The sequence below is a fragment of the Anser cygnoides genome, chromosome 25, assembly GCF_040182565.1.
Source record: "Anser cygnoides isolate HZ-2024a breed goose chromosome 25, Taihu_goose_T2T_genome, whole genome shotgun sequence".
NCBI classification, from domain to species: domain Eukaryota; kingdom Metazoa; phylum Chordata; class Aves; order Anseriformes; family Anatidae; genus Anser; species Anser cygnoides.
In genome coordinates this window covers 5,483,400-5,506,790 of record NC_089897.1, presented here as the reverse complement: position 1 = coordinate 5,506,790, position 23,391 = coordinate 5,483,400, and the positions used below count along the sequence as shown (strand labels likewise).

The 23,391-nt window shown below is 44.9% G+C and overlaps 1 protein-coding gene across 1 annotated transcript in view; it reads left to right on the top strand.

The window, feature by feature from the left end:
- Positions 1-23,391, top strand: part of PLXNA2 (plexin A2) — a 451,101-nt gene that overhangs the window by 149,200 nt on the left and 278,510 nt on the right. Inside the window, exon 4 of the mRNA XM_066983022.1 lies at positions 2,266-2,370. The gene's annotated coding sequence lies outside the window, so the exon portion shown is untranslated. The remainder of the gene's footprint in view (positions 1-2,265; positions 2,371-23,391) is intronic.

Below are 23,391 nucleotides of genomic sequence, written 5' to 3'. Positions count from 1 at the left end.
GGTCTGTCTGGGGTTTCTGATAGAAACAGTAGGAAATATTGTGGCATGTTTAATTCTGCTTTTCATCGGAGACTTTGTTTTTACCTCCAGGCTTGTTTTCTTTTAGCCCAGTCCCCCGTCTCAGCTCATTCCTTTCACAGTGCACATCCCCACCTATCGCCACGCGGTGCTTACCGTCGTGGTGTGTAAACACGGCGGTCTGTGCAAACCAGAAAACAAGGCCACCCCCATCTGAAGCAGAACAGAAATTTTGAGTTCCTAATTGCTGAAGCGTTAAGAAACACAGGGAAAAAAATAACTTCCCTCTGCCTTAGTCCAAACCAAAGGTGCCAAGTGAAATACCCTGACCCAGTGCTGCAGATGAATGGGGGCACGTTGGGTTACCTCTCCCAGATGCGATAACATTCACCATCATTAGGTTGTCCGCCTCGCCCGTGGATCCTGTGTGCCAGGCTAACACACAAGATCATTTTCTAGCCACTGAGTATGGAGGAAGGGGCACAGCACGGTGTGAGACCCCCACCGATGTCTGCACGACCCTGCTGGGGCTGCGGAGATCTCCACACCACTTCCACGCCGAGCCGCGCTTCACTGGAGGATGTCCTGGAGCCGCTGCTTCCAAGGGGGCGCCTCGTTACACGGCCTCCACGCTCACGCTTTGCATAGGTGGATGCACATATGCTTAATTGGTCTCCACATGGCAGGAGCAGTTTGCATAAGCCTTCGTTAGTCTTTCGGCAAGGCTGCCGGTTCCTGTGAATGGGGAAGGAGCAGACGGGGCGTCGGGGGAGGAAAGGCTTTGTTGGCCTCGCTGCTCGTGTGAAAGAGCGCGCTTTGTGCTCAGAGGCCAGCTGTCTCCCCCTCCGTTCTTACATCCTGGCAGCAACTTTCTTCACACCTTTCCAGGAGCCCTTGCCAGGCTGTCTCTGCGCGAGGGAGACGTGTTTGTCCTGCTGGTGCATATGCTCTCGGCTTTATCCTGGGTGCTGCCGCTGGCTCGTGCGCCGTAGGACCCGCAGGGCTTGGGGCACCCGGCCGGGTTGTGCCGGGTACGGTGCACGAGCCTGGGCTTCGCTCCCTGTAACGGGAGGGCCCAGGCTCAGCGAGCCACGGGCAGGAGAGCCACGAGGGCGGGAGACGGGGCCGGGGGGCTCTCGGGGGCGGTGGGATGCTCAGTCGCATGGGGCAGGTGAGAACCTGGCCCCCCGACAGCTGCTCCCGAGTCTGCACGTGCACCTCGGTGATGATTTTAACAGGCAGTTAGATAAATACCTGCCAAAAGTAGACTAGACAGAGCAGTCCCTGTTTGGGGGAAAAAAAACATGGGCTAGACCTTTAATAGCCCTCTTTCTACAAATCATTCCCAAATGAGACCCCCAAAAGGGGGCTCACCCGCCCCATGCCACGCGAGCCAGGCGCTCCCCAGGCCCTGCTGCAGCTGCCCCGCAGCAGTAGAGCGGGGTAGGTAACGGGGGACGGGGCCCGTGCCTGCACTACAGCTTATTCTGCAAGCTCAAAAACTTCAGTTACATATTTTAATGTGTGTAATTTAGGGAAATATGGCCAATTCCATCTGCTTTGCATTAATTTGAATGACTATTTAAAAATACAGGTTGAAATATTACAGATACTAATAATTTCTCCACATGGCTAGCTCTTAATGGATGGAGAGGAAATTAAGAATAAGGCTTTTTATCAATTTTCACAGGCAAGCTTTGCCATAATCCTTTTATTTCTTTGAGAACTGTGTTTGTTTATAGGCATTTTATTTGTTTAATAATTTTGCTCTTTTTCTTAATCTTCGCAGTAATTATTTCACATTCTATAAATATTTAAACTAATTTTATTCCTTATAAATATTGTTATGTTTCAACATTTTTAAAAGCTCTCCTTCTTCCAGTGAGTTTCAGCCACTTCCCAAGCATCTAAGCCTGGTAGCCTGCCGATGAATGTTCTGCTACTGCCTGTAGGACTCAGCTGACATTCAAGCCCCAAGATAATAGATAATTTTCTCTAATTCTTCCCCAGTGCATTGTTTCTCCTTGACCTGCTTTTATAGACTAGTTGGCCATTGACTTCTTGGCCGCGTCCTCTGAATTGAACTGATAATGACAACATCATTCGAAGTAGAGCTTGAATATCAGTTCAGCTTAGCATCACAGTTATATTACAAAAAAAGCAAAAAAAAAAAAAAAGCAGGGGAGTAGTGACTCAGGCATGAGTTGTAAGCCTCACTAATTGCTTGTTTATTTTTCAAAACTGCAGGTGCCTGAAGTTCCTGTTCTCAATTAATCACTGCAATGTATGGAACCTGCGTGGTAATTGCTGTTACGCCATACCTGCAGCTGGCTCCGGATCGCTGCAGCGGAGGTATAACGGAGCTGGGCTGGGGGAGCTGGGGCTGGTGGGGGCATTGTTTGTGGTTGTGTGAGTAGCTGGCTTGCTGCTGAGTAACCTGGCTCAGGAGAGGTCTGCTCAGAGGGTGGACCTTTAAGGGAAAGGCAGCTCTGAAAGGCGATGAAGAAGTTGGTGTGTAAGGCTCAAACCTTGCCGTGACCTTTCTGGGCCGGAGCCTTCACGTACTCTGTGTTTGTGAATGAAGGTCTCTGATTTACTTCAAACAGATCACCACGGAAAGTATGTAAATCTACTTTTCTAACCTTCCCAGGAGTTTTTGTCTGCCTTGTGGGCAGGATGTGAGAAGTGATACAGCTTTTACTGTAGGCCAAAGTCAGCAGTGTGTATGAAACATAATAATGTGGGACATGAAATAAATTGAAGGGATGTTGTATCCCTGGGTGGCAAAAAATGGTTAAATGCTGTGTGTGCTTCCCAGAGGGCTCCCTGGCGTACAGCCGGTGCTGTAGGCTCGTGGCAGGAAGGAGCAGCGGGGTACGCGGGCACCTTCCCCCCCAGCCGCCTCCCGCAGCCTGTCAGAGCGGGGGGTCCCCGGGGCTGCTCTGATGGATCGCCCCACAACCGGCTTTGCCCTCGTCGGAAGGTTCCTGGGGCCGTTTTAGCGTTGCCTCGGGGAGGTATCCGTTAATATTGCCAGGGCTCTGGTGTTGTGTGGGTGACAAAGACGTTCAGAAATCGTGGTGCTGTGTTAAATGCTGTTGTCTTCTGCGATACGTCATCGGTTTGACTTTGGGAAGGTAGCTACACGCAGATAGATACAAAGAGGAAGGAGAAAAGAGCCTGGAATACAAAGCCAGCTGGGTTAACCAACAGACGTGGGAGATGTAATTCTGCTGGAAGTAAGGATTACGCCTCGGTAGGACAGCCTAAGCCGCCTTCTTTGGGGGTAGAACAATGCACAAGGTCCATGCAATGTTACTTTTGTCAGTAAAAGCTAGCCATTTTTCTCCCAGTATGGTTAATCCAGACGTGCCCTCTGCAGCGTCCCGCGGCACAGGCAGGGCAGCCACCTCTGCTCTGAGCTTTCCGGGCAGGAGGTGCAGAGCATCCTGCTCCATCATGACACAGCTCCCAGCCTGGCTCGACCGCTACAATAGCGGTCTGCTGGCTTTTGTGTAGACGTTGGAAGGGCAGAGGAATCCTCGTGTTGTCTCTTTTTCTGCCATTGCATTAGGAGATGTGTGCCATGCAAATATTTCAGAAGCAGTTCAGCATCTCTCAAGATGAATGATGCTCTGTAAAATATGATTATCTTTTGTAATGCATCACCTACGCGTACTGCAGCATAATTTGTAACTTCCTCCAATTTCTATATACAAGAAAATACTCCGAATACTGAGTAGGGAAAGATAAGTTTCATTAACAGCGACATTGACACTGCATATATATCTTAAATTGCTGCTCTAAAGGTAAAATCAATAGCTGCGCTTACACGAGGGCTCCGACGCTTCTGAAAAACCCCACATACAATTTTTGTTTAAGATGAATGCTTCTGAGGTTTGGAAAGCTACTGTTTGCGTGAATGATCTTCCAGATTTGCTACATATTACTCATAAATCTGGAAAGAAAAAAGTTGTTTAACTCCTGTTCTACAAAAACATGGGCATTAGATTAGTGGAAGAAGGCAAACATAACAGATGAAAGCTATTAGAGCTGGCTTCGGTTCTGCTGATTTCATTCTTTGAATATTTCCAGTCTGCTAACTTAGAGAATCCATCTACTTCTGACCTTAACCTTTCCACAATGTTTATTATATTTGGGTGGGGAAAAGGAGATTATTTTTAAAACAAATCAAGGTAAGAAACAAGTTATTTGTCTGCATGTTTGTTAAATGGAGAGCTCATCCTCGTTTTAGATGACTTAGTCCACGTTTGTTAAGAGGACAGTGTTTGAGCAAGGTAAATGCAGTCCTGTGAGCAGCAGCTGAGATGATTTGGAGCCAACCAGAATTTGTTGCCATGCCCTGTGCCTGAAACCTGGTAAGGAAATTCGTTAGAGGTGGCTGATGTGAGAGGAATTGAAACCTGTGACTCCTGAGAGTCTGGAGGGTGAAACTGGGAATAAGGCATCCGCTAGAACAGAGCTGCTCCTCTCCTCTTCCTGAGGGAGGGAAGGTCCTGCGGTGCGGAACGAGGGTGCATTACGGTGTCAGACCTGACTCATAGCGCGGGGATGTGGGGCAAAGAAGGGATTTACCAAAGCTGTAGGTCCTTGGACATCTGTCACTCAAGACTGTGTAAGGTCACTTACAGGGATATGTAGATTGGTACCAAGTTACAGTGTTAGACGGAGTGCCAGCACGAGGTCAAGGTGATGGAGTTCTGTGGTGTAATTCACTTTCAGGTGTGTTTAAAGTTGGGCAGCCATTCAATCTTCTCCCTCTCCCTGTAGAGAAGGCGACGACGTGGTCTGTGAAGCAGAAGGCTGGGTTAAAAAAGGCGTCTTGATTATAGACGTGTGGTCTGGAGGGACATTGTGGAAACGGGTCCAGATCCGCTGACCCAGCTGCATTATTGTCAGGCCCACACTCAGTTTTTCTGTTCATGTTTTTGTTGCTTGAAACCACTCATTTTAGCACTTGCATGAATATTGTTGTGGCTATCAAAGACCTTGAGGCCTTTATTTCTATACATGCTATCGCCAGTAAATGTCATCCTTCCTGCACTGTGCAAGTGCTGCACTGTGCTATGTTCCCGTTTTTTTTTCCCAAAGGCAAGTTCAGAATAAGATGACAAAAGGGATACGTTAGGTAACACTCATCAATGAAGGCTGGAGTTTCAATGAACAGGGGACCAACAACTGCTACCAGGAAGAAGGAGAGGCAGAGGGATGCCAGCATTTGCTTCCTGCAGCTAAAATATTGCAGCTTCATTTTTTTTCAGCGATGCCTCTTCGATAGGCCTGTGTTCCTCCACTTCCCACCGTGGTACAATTTGTTGCCCTTTGCAAAAGGCAAGCGAAGCCTCGGTTACTCTTTAAAAACATCCAGTTGGGGTGCCACGGCTTTGATCTGTGGGCTGCTTTGATCTGCTCTCTCCGGCTCAAGCGTCCATTGGCAGGTTTTGTTTGATAAGAGCATTGAAAAAAGTGCATGTTCCTCACAGTCCTCTCTCTGAGGGTGGTCGAGCTCCCTTCAGGGAAGAGGGCGCACAATCCTGGTGCTGGGGGGGCTGAGATGTCGGAACTCAGCGTCAGGGAGGTGGCACGGACAGGAGGCTGGACAGAAGGACAGCTGAATTACAGGTCTCAAGGCAGCTCTGCAAAGTTTGCCATGCTTGTTGCTTGCTGATAAAAAAAAAAAAAATAAAATCATCTGAATTGAGGCCATTATTGCTCGAACTCCAGTTTCGGAGCAGGGTAAGGAGGAGGAGAACGCAACTGGCTTCTTCCCTTATCTTATAAGCCCCTGAGCCCAGCGGTCAGCAAACTTGCCGTGCCTCGGAGGAAAACAGCGTATTTCATGAAATTCAACATCCAACTTTAGTGCCAACTTAAGGTGAAATAGATCAGTTTGATAGCGTTTCTCTTTAGGGGGGAATAAAAGTCCAGGCACAGGAGGTATCCCCAGGCACCTGCTCAGCTCAAGCAGCCCGATATTAGCACAGTAAATGTGGGAGATGAATGGGGCTTCTCCTGAGGCGCTCCCTGTGCTGAAAGCTTCAGGGCTCATGGCTTAGGAGGTGGGACGTGTGTTTGTGCAAAATTACGGGTGCCAATCCCAGAACTAAATCAGTGTTGGTGATGTTTTTATGTACATTTCTCAGTGTCTCAGAAATTAAGAGTAGACTCTCATGGGTGACGAGAGGGAAATATTGTCCGTGTAACTGCAGTTCCTTCTGCTCCAGCCCGCTATTAAGCTCATTTAGCCCAAGTCATTTAAGGCCCGTGCTCTTTTCTTTAACCGCATCTGCCGAATTAAATTCCCTGCGCTGACAGTGATGCTTTCAAAAGCTCCGAATCAATTCTTCAATCACTCCACATTCTTAGCTGTGATTAAAAACATGTGTCCCCTAATTAAGCTAACGAGAAATTGTTAATTGGCACAAAGCCCCCCTCTGAGTGTGCTTGTTAATGTCACCATCGCTTTGACAGGAGAAGGAATATAAATGAAGGGCAGGCGGCCTTACCAGAATTCAGAATCGGACTTCTGGACGTAGGCTTTGTGTGTCAGGCAGCAGCCATCGGCCGGGGGGGGAGGCAGGGAACGGGGGCTGCCTTGGCTGGGAAGGTCAGCAGGACCGAACAGAGGAGTGCCGATGTGGCGGTCTCTTCTGGTGCTTCCTCGTCGAAACGTGGCACGGCTTTCCTCGCGGTCCTTCCTGCACTCCTGAATCCTATCGAGTCCCGCCAGGCGTAAGCTGGGCCGCGCAGCTTCCCTGGTGCTTCTGGTGTAAATGAGAGGAGGAAGCCTGCCTGCGTGCTGGGCAAAACACTCCAAAGGGGGGAGCCTTGGCTGGGAGCGGAGCAGCCAGGGGCTGGGTTCTTCCAGCTGCTGGCTGGGCCGCAGGGGCACTGTTCTGTCCTCTCTCCTCTCCTCTAGTTCAGGCTGGGCAGGATCAGTGCACAGCTGCCTGCCTCTGCCCGGGTACACTTGGTTTTAAATGATGCCGTACCTCAAACGAGGTCTGAAATCCCACTTTCCTAATCCTTGTCAGGTCCCAGAGGGACGTTCAAAGAGTTAACGATGATGTTTGGATGCAGAGCTCGGCTCGTCTTGGTGGATGAAGGAATCCCAGTCCTGGCACAGCGCTCGCTGCCATATGCAGCCGCGCCAGTGATATTTTCCTTCATCATTTTTCTTCTCTGTGTGTTCATCTGAGGTATTCCCGTTCCAAGCTCCTGTTCTGTCCAACACACTACCCAGGCTGTAGCGGCAGTAGTTGCCTCTGCTAAATGAATGTTTGCTAATAATGCCTTCCCGTCTGGATGCTCATCGTATCTGCTAAGCGTATTTGTCATTTCTTCCATCCCATTTCCATTATAACATAAATAACAGACAGATTGGAACCCACACTGTCCTGCGAATTGGCAGTTGCTATTTTGACCACACTGCCTTTTATTGAGCTATAATAAAGTATGCTCTTCTAAGACTCTGCCCTGCAATGGGTAAAGCCCAAACGGCGCTGTATGGAGAGCGTGGCTATGGTAATGAAGTTTTAGCATGTCACATCTTAGCCTGGTCTATCAAGCTGCAGCGAGGAGAGGAAGAGATGAAACAAACTGAAAGCACGCTGCTTTTATCATTTGCTTGGATCCTGGTGCTTCAGGTTGAAGTCTTCCTAAGCAAATCTATCACTTTCGAGCCAGATGCAATCACCTATTTCTTTCCATGGCTGGATGCACAAACTTCAAAAGTCAAAACTGACTGTACTCTCAGATCTTTTGATGGATGCAAGGTACCATTTTGATTACTTCTGCACAGCTGAGCAGGGCACAAATCCTGAGACACCGAAAGGAGAGTGGTTTGCGTAAACACAGGATTAGTTCACAAACGCTAGGACTATTTTTAGCATTTATGCTCTTTTTTATTCTAAGTATATGGAATATTGCAAATAGCGTGATACCAAAAATACTGTAATGTGTGCATTTTGCTATGCTTCTGATTCCCAGGGTTGCACGAGTGTGTCTGTAGTTAAAAGATTTATAGCTCTGGGGGAAAGGTATGGTTGGGCCATGAAAAGTTATTTATCGGAGCTCTGTTCCTTCCGTACCAGGACCACTGATTGCAGAACACTTGTTTTAGAAATTCTAAAGGTCAGAGCTGCAACCTTGCCTCCTGGTTCATGTTGTTATGTGCATGTCACAGGTAATGGATGCTGCAAGGAAGCACTGGCAGAGGAGAAGCACAGGCTGTGAGGAAGGGCATCATACCTGTCCTTTGCAATGAAGCAAGAAGGAGACTGGACTACGGGTCTGCTGCTCTCAGGTATGAGAGCTCCAGGGAGTATTGATTTCTGCAGGGAATGGGAAATAACGTTTCAGATAGTTTTAATATGTTACGTAAACTACAACTCGGAAAAATACTGATCTGAAAGACCACATCCGTGTTAGACCTGCTAAGTACACCCAGATGGAAATGTATCTCAAACCGCGCACAACTGACAGATTTGTCATAAAATCTAGTCTGTTCTGTCTAAGTTGATAAGGATGCCACTCTCTGTATCACACAAGGCGAGGTGTCTCAGACAGAGAAAAGCTCATATTTCTGTTCACTGAGGTGTTGCTGACACAATTTAGCATGCAGTATCCAGCTCGTTTAGAATTCAGTGCCAACTTCATCCGCATCATAAAGTGAATCCTGTTTTACAATTCCCTTGAACATTCTCTAAATGATGGCATCTGAAAACAAGCAGCACAGTTTATATGCTGGAATTGTACTTTTGAAATTAATTCTTAGCAATATAATCCAGGATATCAGTCAGACATGTATGAGCAGAGGGACTGCAGTGCCTGGGAGCTGGGACTGGAGCCTTTACACGTGAGCCAAGAGCCGCGTGTCTGCAGCTCACCGCGTGCCTGGCTCATTTCGGGGCTCTGTGGGTACGGGGTGGGAACAAGCACATGTAGGGAATGTGCATACAATGGAAGGGAAGTTTGCAAGGATTGTGTACACTGAGTTGGCAGGTTTTTTTTTTTTTTTGTCTTGTGGTTTGTTTGGTGTTTTTTTTATTATTGTTTTTTAGGGTGGGGTGTCTCACTTTCCAGTTTTCCCAGGGAATATCTACTTGTGAAAATCAAAGGTATTCTTAGGAACCCACCAGTTATAATGATAGTGGAAGTTAGTAATAGAATTCCTGTAAATAAACAAACAAAAAACTTGGGAGATGAACTCCAGCCAGCTGGTAGCACACTAGTCAGGCCATGCACCTACACTGGAGAAATGGTCAAGATTCCTGTCTGCTTGCCTCAGTCGTCACAAGTGAACCCCCCAGTTTCTTACCAACTGTTTGCTTTTCTTATTGTGGGTTTGTATTGACCCAGCCCTGTGGAAATCCGATTTCCGCTTGGGTGCCTGACTTGCTCTAATAGTACTAACCTATCCCTAATTATCTTATTTCTAATGTTCCTATTTCCTTGGCATGCAATTTTAGCCTAAAAAGTAGATGCATGCATGCACATGGAGATTTACAACTTGTCCCATTTGTAAGTCAATTTAGAACTTTCCATATTTTAATAATTCAGAGATGAACAGGATTTCAGTGTGGCACAATCTCAGTCGCAGGAGCACCAGCAGTTGGCCAATGATCGCTCGTCTGTGATTCAATAAATGATAGATAACTGCAAGTTAGCGCTAGGCATCTGAAGCAGGTGTTGGAGAGCTATAAGTACGTATCTCTTCTAATGCATTCTTTACAAATTATTTGCTGGGACTTTCAGCTCTGTGATGCGTCAGCTCAGGAGGGATGTGAAAAGCTGCCTTTATGCAGAGATAAAGTGATACGCTTTCATGGTAATAGTTTGTTTTAAAATTAGTTTTACATCTCATCTATTATGAAATGTGAAGATACTCTTCTAGCTACCTATGAGATCCAGGCAGTCAGGTGTGAGCAACAACAAAGACCTGCTTTCCATAATGCTCAATCAGAGTGTGCCAGTTCCTTATTTTTCTGCTTTCAAGACTGCCAGCGTGCGCGATCGTGGAGAGAGCACCCTGTGGGCGCGCAGTGCAGTGGCACGGCAGCTTCCCAAAGGCAGACCGGGATCGTCTGGGGAGTCTTTCCTGTGCTCGCTGTGGTAAAATTGCTTCAAACGTTTACAGGTGCTCTCCTGGTAGGAATCCCAGCAAGGTGAGGAGAATGTAGAACAACTGGGTCTTTTACAAAGAGTCCTCCTTGCTGTGCTGTAAGGAGCATGGAATCAGAGTGTTTGAATGGAAGTGGAGACAATTAAAACATGATGAGTTAAGAGACTGTACTGGAGTAAGAGCATGAATTTGTTTACGACTGATGGTATGATGGCTCTGTGGCGCATTTATTTCTTCATGTTACAGATAACCGAAAGGTAGATGGCCCTTTCGTAGGCTGTATAGCGGGTGGGGTGTCCTCCTCAGGCTTTTGTGTTCTTTCCAAGACCGGTGTCCCAGTAGCACTTGCATGGAGCAAACAAGTGAGAGCTTTGGAAGCTCTTTCTGTGCCATCGTTGGTGAGATTCTCTCCAGCTTGTGGTAGGGCACCCTACAAATGCCTCTTTTGCAGGGCAGTGCCTGAGATTTCTGTAAGGTCCCCTTCTCCTGGTGTAGGGAGAGCTGAGAACCAGCATCCCAGGCAGCTCTGCCTCGAATTGCTGCTCGTGTCTCTGCAAGACGGGCTCTGTCCTGTAAGCAGAGAGCTGGTTCACTCCTGCACCACCGCGTCGCTCAGATCCGTTCCGAGCCCGACGAGCTTGGCAGACCGGCTATAAAGTTTCAAAGAGAAAATCGTGTGATTTACTCGTCTGTGACCAATGAATTTCATGCAATTATTCCAAAACTCTATCTGCATTTCTATCTACTCTTTGAAAACAAATGGAACTCATCAAAAAGAAAAAAGATGGAGCCAGCCCACTGAATAGTTCAGAGGCAAGAAAAAAAAGTGTCACTCTTTAATGCAACTTGTCCCTGATTACACGATTGTTCTGTTCTGAGTAACTCAAGAAGATTATGGTAAAAAGTCAGGGATTAAAAGGAGACTTTGAGTCAAGTAATTCTTTTGCTAAAATCTTGGATAAGTGCTTTCAGTTTTTCAAAATATTTGGATACCTCTGTCTTCTACTGTCTCCTGTCTTGATCCAAAATGCTGAAATTCCCTGACAGGAAAGCCTGCTTTTGTTCCATTTCCACATCAATTTTGGAGAAAAGTTTCAGCTGCCTTTTGAAAAACCTCCGGGTTTCTACAAATACAAACCAAGGGAGTATGCTCTGGTTTCAGTTCCACTTCTGATTATCGCTTAGTGTTAGGGGTGCCGTTATCAGCACGGAACATTAGGGCTTCTGGACTTCGAGGGGTTTTTGTGAAATATCCTTTTGTGTTAACTCTTCCTAAGAACTTCAGATTTTTCTTCAGCTTACAACTTTGTCACTGCTGCGTGTCTTTCTGCAAGTTCTCGGTGCTCTCTCCAGGCTGTCAGCGTCCCTAAATCTGACTGGGATTCCAGGGGCTCGCTCCGTGAAACGGAGTTGTGGCCTAAGCTTTGCTTCCCAGCTGGAGGGGCTGCAAACTCCATTTAGGAAATGGAGCTACTGACTGTAAGAAAGAGATCTATCCATTTTTCTTCTGGTGTTTAGAAGAAGTACCTGTTGCAGCTGGGTAATGAAATACCTCGCGGTCCTGGTGGTGGAAATGAAGATGATGAGCATGTGAGAGCAGCCCAGTGAACGTCACCGGCCTTTCTTAAGCTGTCCCCGTTTGTTCCCGGTGGGATGTGGTCTGACACCCAAGAGTGTCACATGCGGAAGAACTGAAGGAAGACTCAATCCCTCTAGCATGAAAAAATAACTCGGTACATATTTGAAACACCTCATATTTCATTCCTTAAGCTAGTTATTCTAGCCCCCATGCTCAGAGCCTTTTCACACACGGATCCCGTAGGTAAACAACCAGTATCTAATCTAATGATCAAAGTGCTTTAGTTAATTTGTTTATTCAATTTGCTGGTAGATACACACCAGAAGAGCCTTCCCCTCTTGCACTCACATGGCTCAGAGGGCAAGAAGGAAGCAAATGGAGAATGCATAAAAATGAGTGTTACAGCGGGCACGGGTGGGAAGAAATGCAGTTAGGAGGAAATTGCTGAGCACAAACAGTGGATCCTGCAACTTTTACCAGGGTAGAATGTACAAAACTTGCTAATGCTCGTGTGGCACATCCAGTTATTCTCTAATGATTTCTATCGTTTTTGTGAGTGGTAATGCATCTTCCTTTATATATTTACATATATATACACATACATTCTCAAAAATGAAATGTAATTTCTTGGATAGTGGAACTATCTGTAAAGGTAGATGTATGTGCTGTTTTTTTCCTCTTCCCTTTCATAGTCATAATGCATTTCATGATTTCTTTGCTTTACAGCATCCTTTTAAAATGACACATTTTATCAATTCTCTGGGTAATATTGATGTTTTGCCCTTTTAAACATGTCATTTGATTTTCTGATGTTCCTCTCCTATTCTCCATCTGTTTTCTTGTAATGCTTTCATTTGGTGGCAATTTCTCATTGGGTCCCTGTAGGTTTATTCCAGGAGTTGCCTTGAGCATATTTTTCTCGTGTTTTGAAATGTCTGACATGCGACCAGATTCCTCCAGTGTGTGAGTGGTGCAGGCACCGGTCCTGTCCTCGCTGCAATCTTATTTAAGTCTTTCATCATGCAGAGCACATTTTCTTGCCTTCAAGATCCCTGTGGATTCAATCAGAGAACAATTTTTAAAAGCAAGTAAGGAAAAAAACCACCATGGTATTTTAGATTGTGGACATGGCTTGTGTGGCTTTGTTGGAGGTGTTCCCTGGAAAAAAAAGGAATCCCGAGGTATCAGAAAAGGATAGGGAAGCTTGTGCTTTCTCCAGTCCTCCTCCATGGTTAGACTTTGAGTGTTTTCAGTGTGATGATTATGGGACACCGGTGCCAGTGCACCAGTGCTGCTGCGCTGCTCAGGATAGCTATTTCCAAAAAATATATGTTCATAGAAAATATGGCCAGATTTCAAATTGATTTGGCATGGATTTTCCTTTACATTTTCAAGCAGAATTTGGAAAATATCTGAAAAGTTATAGAAAAGTTATTTGAAAAATTAGGGAAACACTGATGTTGAAGCAAAGTTTGAAGGGGGGCTGGAGAGGTACCCCAGCTTCCTGACTTTTGGGACGAGCTGCCCTGAGAACAGGGAATATATCTCAAACACTAAAAAACCTAGCTCCTTCAGTTCTGCTATTTTAAATGTCTCTAGACTTTTTTGTTGTTGTTTTTGGAATTTAGGTGTAATAACTGCGGGTTTTTTTCTATTTCATTACCTTTGTTATGGCTGACAAGCTGCAGCCGAGGACCATGTATTTACTCTTGGCTACAAAGGAGAAAAGTTTCCTGGAATTAGTGGAAATTGTATCCATGTGTGAAAACTCAGCATTTGGGATCATTGTGCCCATTATCCACCAGTGAGTGTAATAGGTTTGAGCAGATTTTTTGTCTCGGACTTGTGAATGTAGCTTCCAACTGTTTGCTACTAAATAGCTCCTTCGGAAATAAATCCAGAATTATGTTCTGTGTGTCTTAATGTGAAAGCTGTTTGCGTATGAAAGATTTTCCAATATGGTTTAAACAGCCCAAGCTGATATTTTTTCAATAGTTTTTCTAGCGGTCTAAGAAGATATTTAGATATGTCCAGTATATAACCTCCATATCATCTCAAATGGTCTTTCCAGGTCTGTACTTATCCAGGCTGACTTAAGGGACAAATGATGTTCAGCTGCATTAACACAGCAGATGGAGCATTATTCCAGCCTGGACGGCAGGAGAACAGAGTTTACCTCCAGACTCAGCAGATGTCAATTTATATTAACGAGCAATGGCAACACACAATATATTTTATTTTCCTTGTAACCTGTCTTCATTACAAAACATCTGCATACTTTATATCCCGTTCCAGATGTTTAAAATTAATGCTGTAGCAAACAGCTCACATTTTGTCTTTCACTGATTTTTTTTTTTTTTGTCAGCATAAAAATTAGCTCTGATAAAAATGAAAAACCTAGTGATGGTTTTCACTGTGTTTTGGAGAAAGTCTGTATTACACTATCAATTTCAGTAGCACAGTGTGCTAAAAGGAGCAATAAGACAAGACTGCTTGTCACATATTTATGAGCTTATGAACCTTTTGCTGTCCCTTTTGTTATCCCTTCCCTTGGCAGTGCACTGAGACTCTGAACCCTGAATTAATGCAGAAAGGATGAAGATCTGCTTTCTAGTACATACGTCCAGGGTACTTGGCAGTTTGTAAATGTCACTACTGGAAACAGGGAAAAGAAGTCGTGTGGTTGTAAGCCATTGAGTCTGTCATTGTCACAGGCTTAGGAGAAAATGCATTGAACAGTAATGAGTAGCAGGTAAAGGACATTAAGATTAAAGGAACTTATATTTTTCTTTATCTTCACAACAATCTACAGATGAATTTCCTAAGGGTGCAAGGGGCTAAAAATCTTTCTTACCCAATAAGCTGTAAATCCTAAAGCCAGAGACCTCGTGGCTGGCCTGAAAAGAGCCTTTCATGTAAATATGCAGGACCTGAAAAATGGCTGAAAATTTATTCAAGGCATAATTACAGCAACGGATCTTGAGGTGTTTTGTGATGTCCTTCATTTCGTATTCTTCAAAGCTCTTTCTATGGCAGAGTATCTTATTGAACCTATGGGAAGCAAAGCAGCTTATAGGTCATTGTTAGAGAAGAATAGTTCACCTAATTATGAAGGGCATCTAGGGAAGCGGATAGAACTAACGTATACATTCACGTGTGTGTATTTTTACACTCCTGCTTATATATGCATGTACATTTATGTGTATACATATCTGTGCATGTATATACAGTTGTGCACGTGCGTAGGTATGTAAGGTCCCATCTCAATTACCCTGAAACCACAAAACTGCCTGTGCTAAATGGCACCCAGATGCTCAGGTGAGCTGACTCAGACCAGTTTCGAGGCTGATCTTCATCTTCGTGTACAGCTTTAGTTCTGGTCCAAATGAATTTGACTTCTCTTAACCTAGAGGAGGAGATGCATGCCTTCCCCAGAGGCAGACTTGCACTGCATTCTTGTATAGGCCCGGAAAAGAAATATATCTTTGTTTAATTTAGTGTGACTTGATTGTTGACTCAATTGCAGGTCAGCAGCATACCCAGGAAAGTCATATAAATCTTTTTCTCTGCCGTGTGGGGGAGAAAACAGATGGACACTAGAGTATATTAATGTTCATTCTCCTTGGGAATCAATAGGAATCTATATTTTATAAATGGGTCTACTAAACACAAGAGAAAATTCATGAAGCAGAGATAGAAAGAGGGAGAGAATGAAAAGCCAGCTAATTCCTTTCAGACTACTGATTATTATCAGCATCCTTGAGACATATGTCCATTGAAGGCCCGGTACGGCAGAAGGCAATGATTCCGCATTTATTTTTTTGCCTGGACTGATTGCATTAGCTATGCAGAAACATCAGGCCTGATCCTGTTATTTCTGGAGTACCCTCAGCTCTAAATGACATTTATCACCTCTAGGTACAAAGCTGCTGTTTCTTATTCAGCACCTATTAATAGCAAAGGGAATCTTCTCTGCTTTCAGTAGGATCGGGAACAGGTCTGTGATGTTAATAAGCAATTAAACGCAGCCTAAATAGATGCACAGGAAAAGGAGCATGGAGTAGGAAAAAAAGAAAAGAGGACAATGAGGGTTGTTTTACAGGTAACTCTGGGGGTGAGATTTGGTGCGATTTAATGGGAATAGGATTTGGAAGGAGCAGGTAAACTTTAAAGTTGAAGGGAAGTTCGTATGGAAGAGAGGGAAAAATTAGATGTTGGATTTCTGGGAGAAGAAGAGGAATGATGAAAAAGAAGCAGAAGAATGAGGTGAAGGGGAGGGAAATGGGAAGTTGAAAGAAAAAGCAGGCAGCAAACAAAGAGGCAGAGGCAGTTACTGCCATGGCTGTTCCCTCCCTGAGGTCGGGGCTGTGTGCTTACTGGGAGGCAGAGCACCCCTCGCACCTCCCCGACGTGCCGTTCCCCTCCTGCGCTGCTGCAGCCCCCCAGTGCCGCCCTCCCAGGGGGCTGGGGGCTCCTCCTTCAGCTGGTGACCCCTCCGGGCAGCGTTCACCTCGAGCTTCGTTTTCTTCCTTCCCTGGCACCAGATCTCTGTCCGGTGTTGTTGCCCCCTCCCATTTCTCCAGAGGGGAAGAGGCGAAAGGGGGAAAAAAAAACAAAGAATCATTGCGCATAAAACTGTAGCTCAATTTCCATAAAGAAATAGAATTAGAGAACGATAGAAATGAGAAATATTAGCCTGTAACACCACATGCTTCATCAAAAACCCAGCCTTGCAAAATGACAGCAGACATCAGTAATTGCCAAAACACCAGCTTTATTTATAGACGTGGGGGAGAGAGAGATGCGCTCCGCACAAATTCCAATTAAGGACAAACTACCCAGCTTAGAGGGAGCTGCTCGCTCATTTGCAGTGGCAGAAACTCCGTAACCTTCATAGTCTTGGTGACTCGCCTGAGATTATTAGGAAATAACACACCGATATCGTATGCAGACCCCACCTTTGCAGGGCATTTGCACTTGTCTGCTGTTAGAGAAGCAAAATCCCCTGTTATATGCAGTTCAGGCAATACGAACAAAGTCCAGCCCTCTTGCTGGTTTTCCTTTCGGCTGTTTTGGTATGTCATGTTTCAGAAGCCCCTGATTTTCTGTGCTGCTGGGTTGTGTACAAAACCAGATGAGAAGCCCTCAATGTACCCAGGAACGGGTTCTGAGCCGGGGGAGCAGCCACCTGCGTACCTCCGGGTGCTGATCCCAGGGCTTTGGGAAGGCAGGCACTGCTGACTTGCAGATGTGGCGTAAACCAAAGATCCTGAATGCTTTGGGGAAAATTTTCATGCAAGAGAAGGGATGCAGGCCCTGTGTGCCTGTTTAAGTCATCTTACATGTTATTAGGTTAAGGAATTCAGTTCCCCTGATCGTTTCAGTTCTGCCCAAAAACTCAGTGCCTGCAGAACTGCGCTGGTATGAGTGGTGCTTGCCTTGTGGGGGTAGTGAAAGCAGGGATTAAAAATATTGTAAACAAAAGATAATGAATGGTCAAAAGGGAATTTGATGGTAGTGTCTGCAGGTTGGATGCTAAGACTTGTAGGCAGTGGATAAGGAAGGCGGTGGGACACAAAGAAGTCATTACCCTGTGGAGTTAGACTTTTTAAAGTACATTAGGAACAAATAGGGCTGAAGCTGTGCTATTGAGTCTTTGTTGGAAACTGAGATTTCTCTCTTTGCAGAATGTATTACAATACATATTTAAATATTCAATTCTTACTGAATTCTTACTGAAAAATTTCATTCAGCTTCTTGTTCTCCATCTTTTATACAGTGTAGCGGAACGTAACACAATAGGGATAATGAAACAAATAAATTGTGCTTTTGATCTTTATTTTCTCAGTATTTTGGAGTATTTCTCCCTGCTTTCTTTGCAATAGCCCGTGTACAAAGCCAGGGAAGAACAACCAGTCAGACACACCTTCCCACACGAGGGGTGCTGCTGCCCAGCCTGCCCGCTGCTGGAGGGGGGCTGCTGGGGGCAGGATGCGACCAGGGCCTGGGCTGGGGGCGTTCGGGGCTCCCGGACCCGGGGCTCGGGCAGTTCCTTGTGCTTTGGTCGTAAGGACGAGGGACTTTGATCCTTCTCTTCACAATGGAAATGAAGAATAATTCTATTTCTTTTTCTTCTCTGCTGTTGCAGGTTCAGAGTGCTTTCTGTTATTATTCAGTGCAGTTATTTAATTTCTGTTTTCATTAGAAGAGAGACTTACAGGGTAAACCCATTGGTTTATATTGGGGGAAAACCCATAAATGAAAGGCACGTTGGGTGTATATTAGTAACTAAGTGGTTTACAGATCTCCATGTAGCTCAAGCATTTTAAGTAGACTGATTGTTTTGTTGTTAACTGTTTCACCTATTAGCTCTACTCTAATTAAATCACTTAATTTCCATGAGGGAAGATCTGCCTGAGGCCTGAGCTGACTAGGATTAGGATTTTAAGGACTGAAAGAATCATGTTAGGAGCACACCAAGCTGTTTCTGCTCTGTGGTGTCGGAAAGATGGGATCCTTTCCCCCAGCTTTCTCCATGTAGCTGTTTTCACAGTTGAGCTCCACAAACTGAGGCTGTAATCAATAGGCTCAACGCAACGTGAGGCATCCCCAGGGGCCCAGAAACCCGGGGCAGGTTCCTCTCGTGGCTGCCTTTGCCCAGCCAGGAGGGAGCGGAGGAGGTGGCTCAGAGATCCGGGGGCTGGCACATCCAGCGTGAGGCCTGGGGACCTGAGACTGGAGCCGGCCGATTTTTGTCAGCCTGTTTTAAAGGCAGGAGCAGCAGCTCCTTAAGCCTTCCTTTGGGTTTTGTGTGTAGCAAGGACTGGCGGCAGCTAATGTCTCTAAGAAATACCGTAAATCCACAGTGACACAGCAGCAGAAGGCTCGGTCTGACCTTCCGAGCGGTTATTGGGCTATACCAACACAAATACCACACAGGACAAATTATTTTGTTTACAGCACCATAGGAACATTTGTTAGGCTGAATTCCGCAGCGCATTTGCAATACTTCCGCTGTGGATCACTGGAAGAATCTATTACCATGTGTATGATAATGGATGGGTTTAATCAGGGACTGAAAGTATTTGTTTTACGTTTTCTCCCAGTGTAGCCCATTAGTAATCTTCTTTAATTGCGAAGGCCAGGGTGATCACAGACATGCAAAAAATCCACTCTCTGTCTCTGCCACCAACCCAGAAAGTTTGCTAGGGCAATGCTACCGTTCTCTGTGCATCAGTTTACTCACCTGTGTTAAACCTATACAGAGTGATGGCAAAGACTAATAGGGCAGGATTCTTGCCTGCACCCCAGAGGCGCAGGCGGAGGCCAGGGCTGAGCTGCGGCTGGAGCCCGGCGGGTTTGGAAACCGTGGGCTTTGGTAGGGGGTCTCGGCGAGGGGAGCCGACTGCCTCGGAGATACCAGTTACATCTCCTCTTAAAGTGATCCAAGTCTTTAATCATTATCCTGAAACCACAAAGCAGCTCCAGACACACACCAGCCTCGTTGAAAGACTTGTCAGGACTGAAACGGTAATTCACAAATTCACTAAAATTCCCTGCTCCGCTGAGCAATGTGACAGCTCTGCCGACCGCAGTAACATTTCTATTCAAACTGGCTTTGGTGCCGAAGCTATAAATATCCCCGCAATATTTCCTGCTTCAGAACATAAAGACAGCTTTACAGTGCTGATAAAATAGAAATTACTTTCTCTCTGAGGTCTAGCTGGAATTTTAATGTCTGTTTTGCAATAAAGCAGCTCCTACACAATTCGATTTGAGGGAAAGAAAACAAACGGTCTAATTTAGTTACAGTAATGACTCCTCTTGTATTGTTGGCTGTAGCCAAATCTGTGGTTGCAGGGTTGTTAAAGTTTGTAGTGGTGAACACAGTGATGATTTTTATAGTAATATGAATTTTTTGTCCTTAAAATATATATAGCGCTGTTTAATTACAGGTATGGAACAACAAGGACCCAGAAAGAAAAAGGCCATTAAAGTTTACAACCTCTAATAGTGTTTCTGTAAAAATTACTTGTCACAGCTGTAAAGCTGGTGACCAACGATGACACAGATTAAAAAGGGTTCTTGAATTGGAAAGAAAAATTGCAACTACTGGACTCATCAATGTTGCCTTTAATTATTCCATAAATGTCACCCTCGCTCTGGTTAGCTCCTTCAAAGGGGAATGAAAAAAAAAAAAGCTCATTTCCTACGGTCACCGAGTTCTGCTTTCCATTTCTGGGTTGGAAATGGCAGGGGGGGGAAGAGCCCAAGAACAATTAAGGAGGGGAGCAAAAAAAACCTATCCTTCATTTGCATTGCGGGCACGTGGCACAGGCAGATTGTCTCGGAGCACGGGTGCTGGTAAATATTTTAAACACTAAGGAGAGTCGGGCTCGATGAGCCGGCAGCGTGCAGCTGTGGAAGGGTGAGCCACGGAGGCTCCCGAGCCCCGGGATGCTGCCGCAAAGCAGCAGGGTGGGGAAAGCCAGTTCCCGAGGCTGCTCTGTGTGGGGATGGAAGGACTCGGTTAATTTGGAAAAGTCTCTGGCAGCGTTGCCAAAAATTCACCAGCATCCATTGATGTGACCAACGGAGAAAGTCCCTCCCCTGTGGTCTCCAGCACATCCATGTCCCGCGTGGGACCGGCAGGGTGCTGGAGACAGAAACCGTACCCAGAGTTTGTTTCTCTTTCCCTCTCTGCTAGGTTTGTTTGTTTATAGCACACTTGCAGGGCTGTAAAATAAATAATAACTATTTGAATCTTTTAAAACATACATAAGTTTATTTCTTTTCATAAATGTAAGCTTAAGTTAATGAAAGGCTCGATGTTTTTATTTCAATGACAAAACAGCAGTAGAACAGCTGTGTGGGACTCCAGTGAAATGAATTGCAAGTGTTATACACCCTATTTCTTTTTAAGAATTAGAATCTATAGTGCGGCAATGAATACTGATTTATAGATTATTTTTTTTAATACCCATGCATATTTTTTATTCCAAAAGGGAATGTGTGATGATGGCTTCCAGTGTTTTAGAATTATATTTTATCAGACAATCTCTACAGAATTCTATTTCACATACTAAAAATTATAATATCATGTAGCAGGGAAAATCAATAAGATTTTAGGAAAACATGTTTAGTAGGGTTCTGTTACTGAAGACTCTCTACTGAAACCCAACATGTAATTGGGGAAAGAACAACATAAATCATGTACAGTTCCTTACAGAAGGGATTTTATGTGTAAGGGGACTTGCTGATTGGTATGTCTTGTAGACATAATGTAGGTTTGTGCTCTGGAATGTTTTAAGCAATCAGAACTAATATTAAACTCAGAAAACAGCAACATTTTTCTGTTGAGGCAATACCATGAAAATACGTCATGGGTGTTATTTTACAGGGAAAAAGCTTTTGTTCTAGAGGATAAATGAGATTATTAGATTCCTTTGGAGTAGTGACCCTACTTTGACTCTCAACCTCAAACAGGTTTTAGAACTGAAACCAATGGCTTTCAGCCCTTGGGCTTCTTCCTGAGGTCCCATGAAAGTTAACTAAAGCAACCAGATGGCTGTAAGCAGATTTAAATCTTAGGCAGCTGAACCCCCACTGGAAAAAGTTTCAAAATTTGCAAATCAGAAAGGTTGTCAGTAAGGATAACGACGCCTAAGTGGTTGATGGAGAGCAGAGGTCCGACACTGAAAGCTGATGTTCCTTTTCAGGGTCACCCCAAAATAACACTAGAATCTGACCCTAGCCAGCTAAACCCAAGCATGTCTGAATGTTATAGCTGGCCTTAAAAAGGCAGGCCAAATACAGCACACACGTCTTCAAAGTTTGTCTTGGCCGTGTCATGGCAAACAGGTGCATCACTCGTAAGCTGGACTTGCAAGTGAGTTAAAGGCATCGTAGGGTACCCATGGAGGAGGACGCAATCCTGGTGTTTCTACCAGTTCTCCTTAATATGGATGTTAAAGGCTATCCAGCCAAAATTGCATTTAGATTACATTACATTATACAGTAAGTGGCAAATCATCGCTGCTTCCTTTGACATTCAGTGTAATAACATTAACCATGATGAATTTCCTTTTACTATTCATGTGGCCGCTATACGTTATTTCAGCTGAATTCCATTGTAATGTAGCATTAATTAATGTCTGCTGCTTATCGAGTGTTTCCCATTTCTACCTTCAATCCTTCTGCTTAATTCTGGAAGAACTGCACAGAGAAATACTGCAAAGAATGTTCCCAATGCCAGGTGATCTTCATAGGCCGCAAGAAGTCAGATTACATTTCTGATGCCAGTTGCCCCCCGGCTCCTCTCATATAAATACTGCTTCTTCCAAAGGAAGAAATAAAATAATGTTTGTTATAAACTAAACAGGAGCTGAGGCCATTTTCAAGAGCAGTCATGAAGAGGAGGGTGACTCTGTACGAGTGATAGAGCTTTCTTGGTGAGTCCCTCCCCGTGACCTCCCGAGTTCAGCTTCCCCTCCGTGCCCCGCTCTGAGCCGCCGGGGAGCAGCATGTGGCCGACAAGCTGTGGAAGCCAATGCTCTGGCTGCAGCAAAACCCGTGCAGGGGCCAGAAGAGCTCACACAAGGCTCTGAAACGAACGGGAAGCTCTCCCTGCCTCGTGGACTTGCAGGCAATTACCAAAGCACAAGTGATGAATTTCCTCACTGCAGTTTAATGCCGGGCAAATCAAAGCACCGTTGATCAGAGTTCTCCTTTCCACCTGTAATATCTGCAGGAAGCCCTGTCCTCCCTGTAATATGTTGAATTTAGCTTAATTTATTGTATTTAATTAGTTTTTGGTCCTCTGACCTTTCCTACCACAAGGTGTCATCCTTCCGACAGGTAGGGACAAGGACCTTGTCACAGTGTCTGGCTCCTGCTATGGGAATCCCGAGCCTGGACTTCATATTTCTGTCATGTCGCCCAGCCTTGAAGGACCTCTACAGTCATTCTAGAGTGATTTATGGCAGCAGCTGGTCTCCAGAAAAGAAAGCCATTTTATCCCAACAGCTGATTTCCTGCAAGGCTTGAGAACTCATGACACAAAATGAGAGGATTCTCTGTCCAGAGAAACAATGGATTCTTTACAGCAACCAGTGTAAGAGCTAAGCCATGCAAATGGCTCTAATAAGCATAATTTAAACCCATGGTTTTCTTTTTATAGCACTTTCATATTCGGTGTTTTATATTCCAATTTTCCACCTTTTAGTCTTGCTTCTTTCTCTTTTGCTGCAAAACCCTATCTCAAATGGGAGGGCAATTACTAGGCAAGCATGTAGTTCTTTAATTGAAACACTTATAGGTGTACACTTAAAAACTATAAAGACTTTTTATGGAATAGCAATGCCTTAATAGGCTCTTGTGTATGTACATTGTAATCTAATTCTGTACTCTTTCAGCATTGCTGGGGGAAGCTGTTAATTTATGGCTACAATGAACAATAAAGCAATAATAGTAATCTAAAGGTGCAATATCCATTGTTTAGGGGGCATTTACGGTTATGTATTAAAACTATAAATACATCAAGATGCTGCAGAACTGATCTATACAAAATGAAAGATAAGATCTCTCCACTTCGAAATGTGCTTTTTTCAGCAGAAAAACAGCCACATGCTTATGGTTAATATCAAATCCC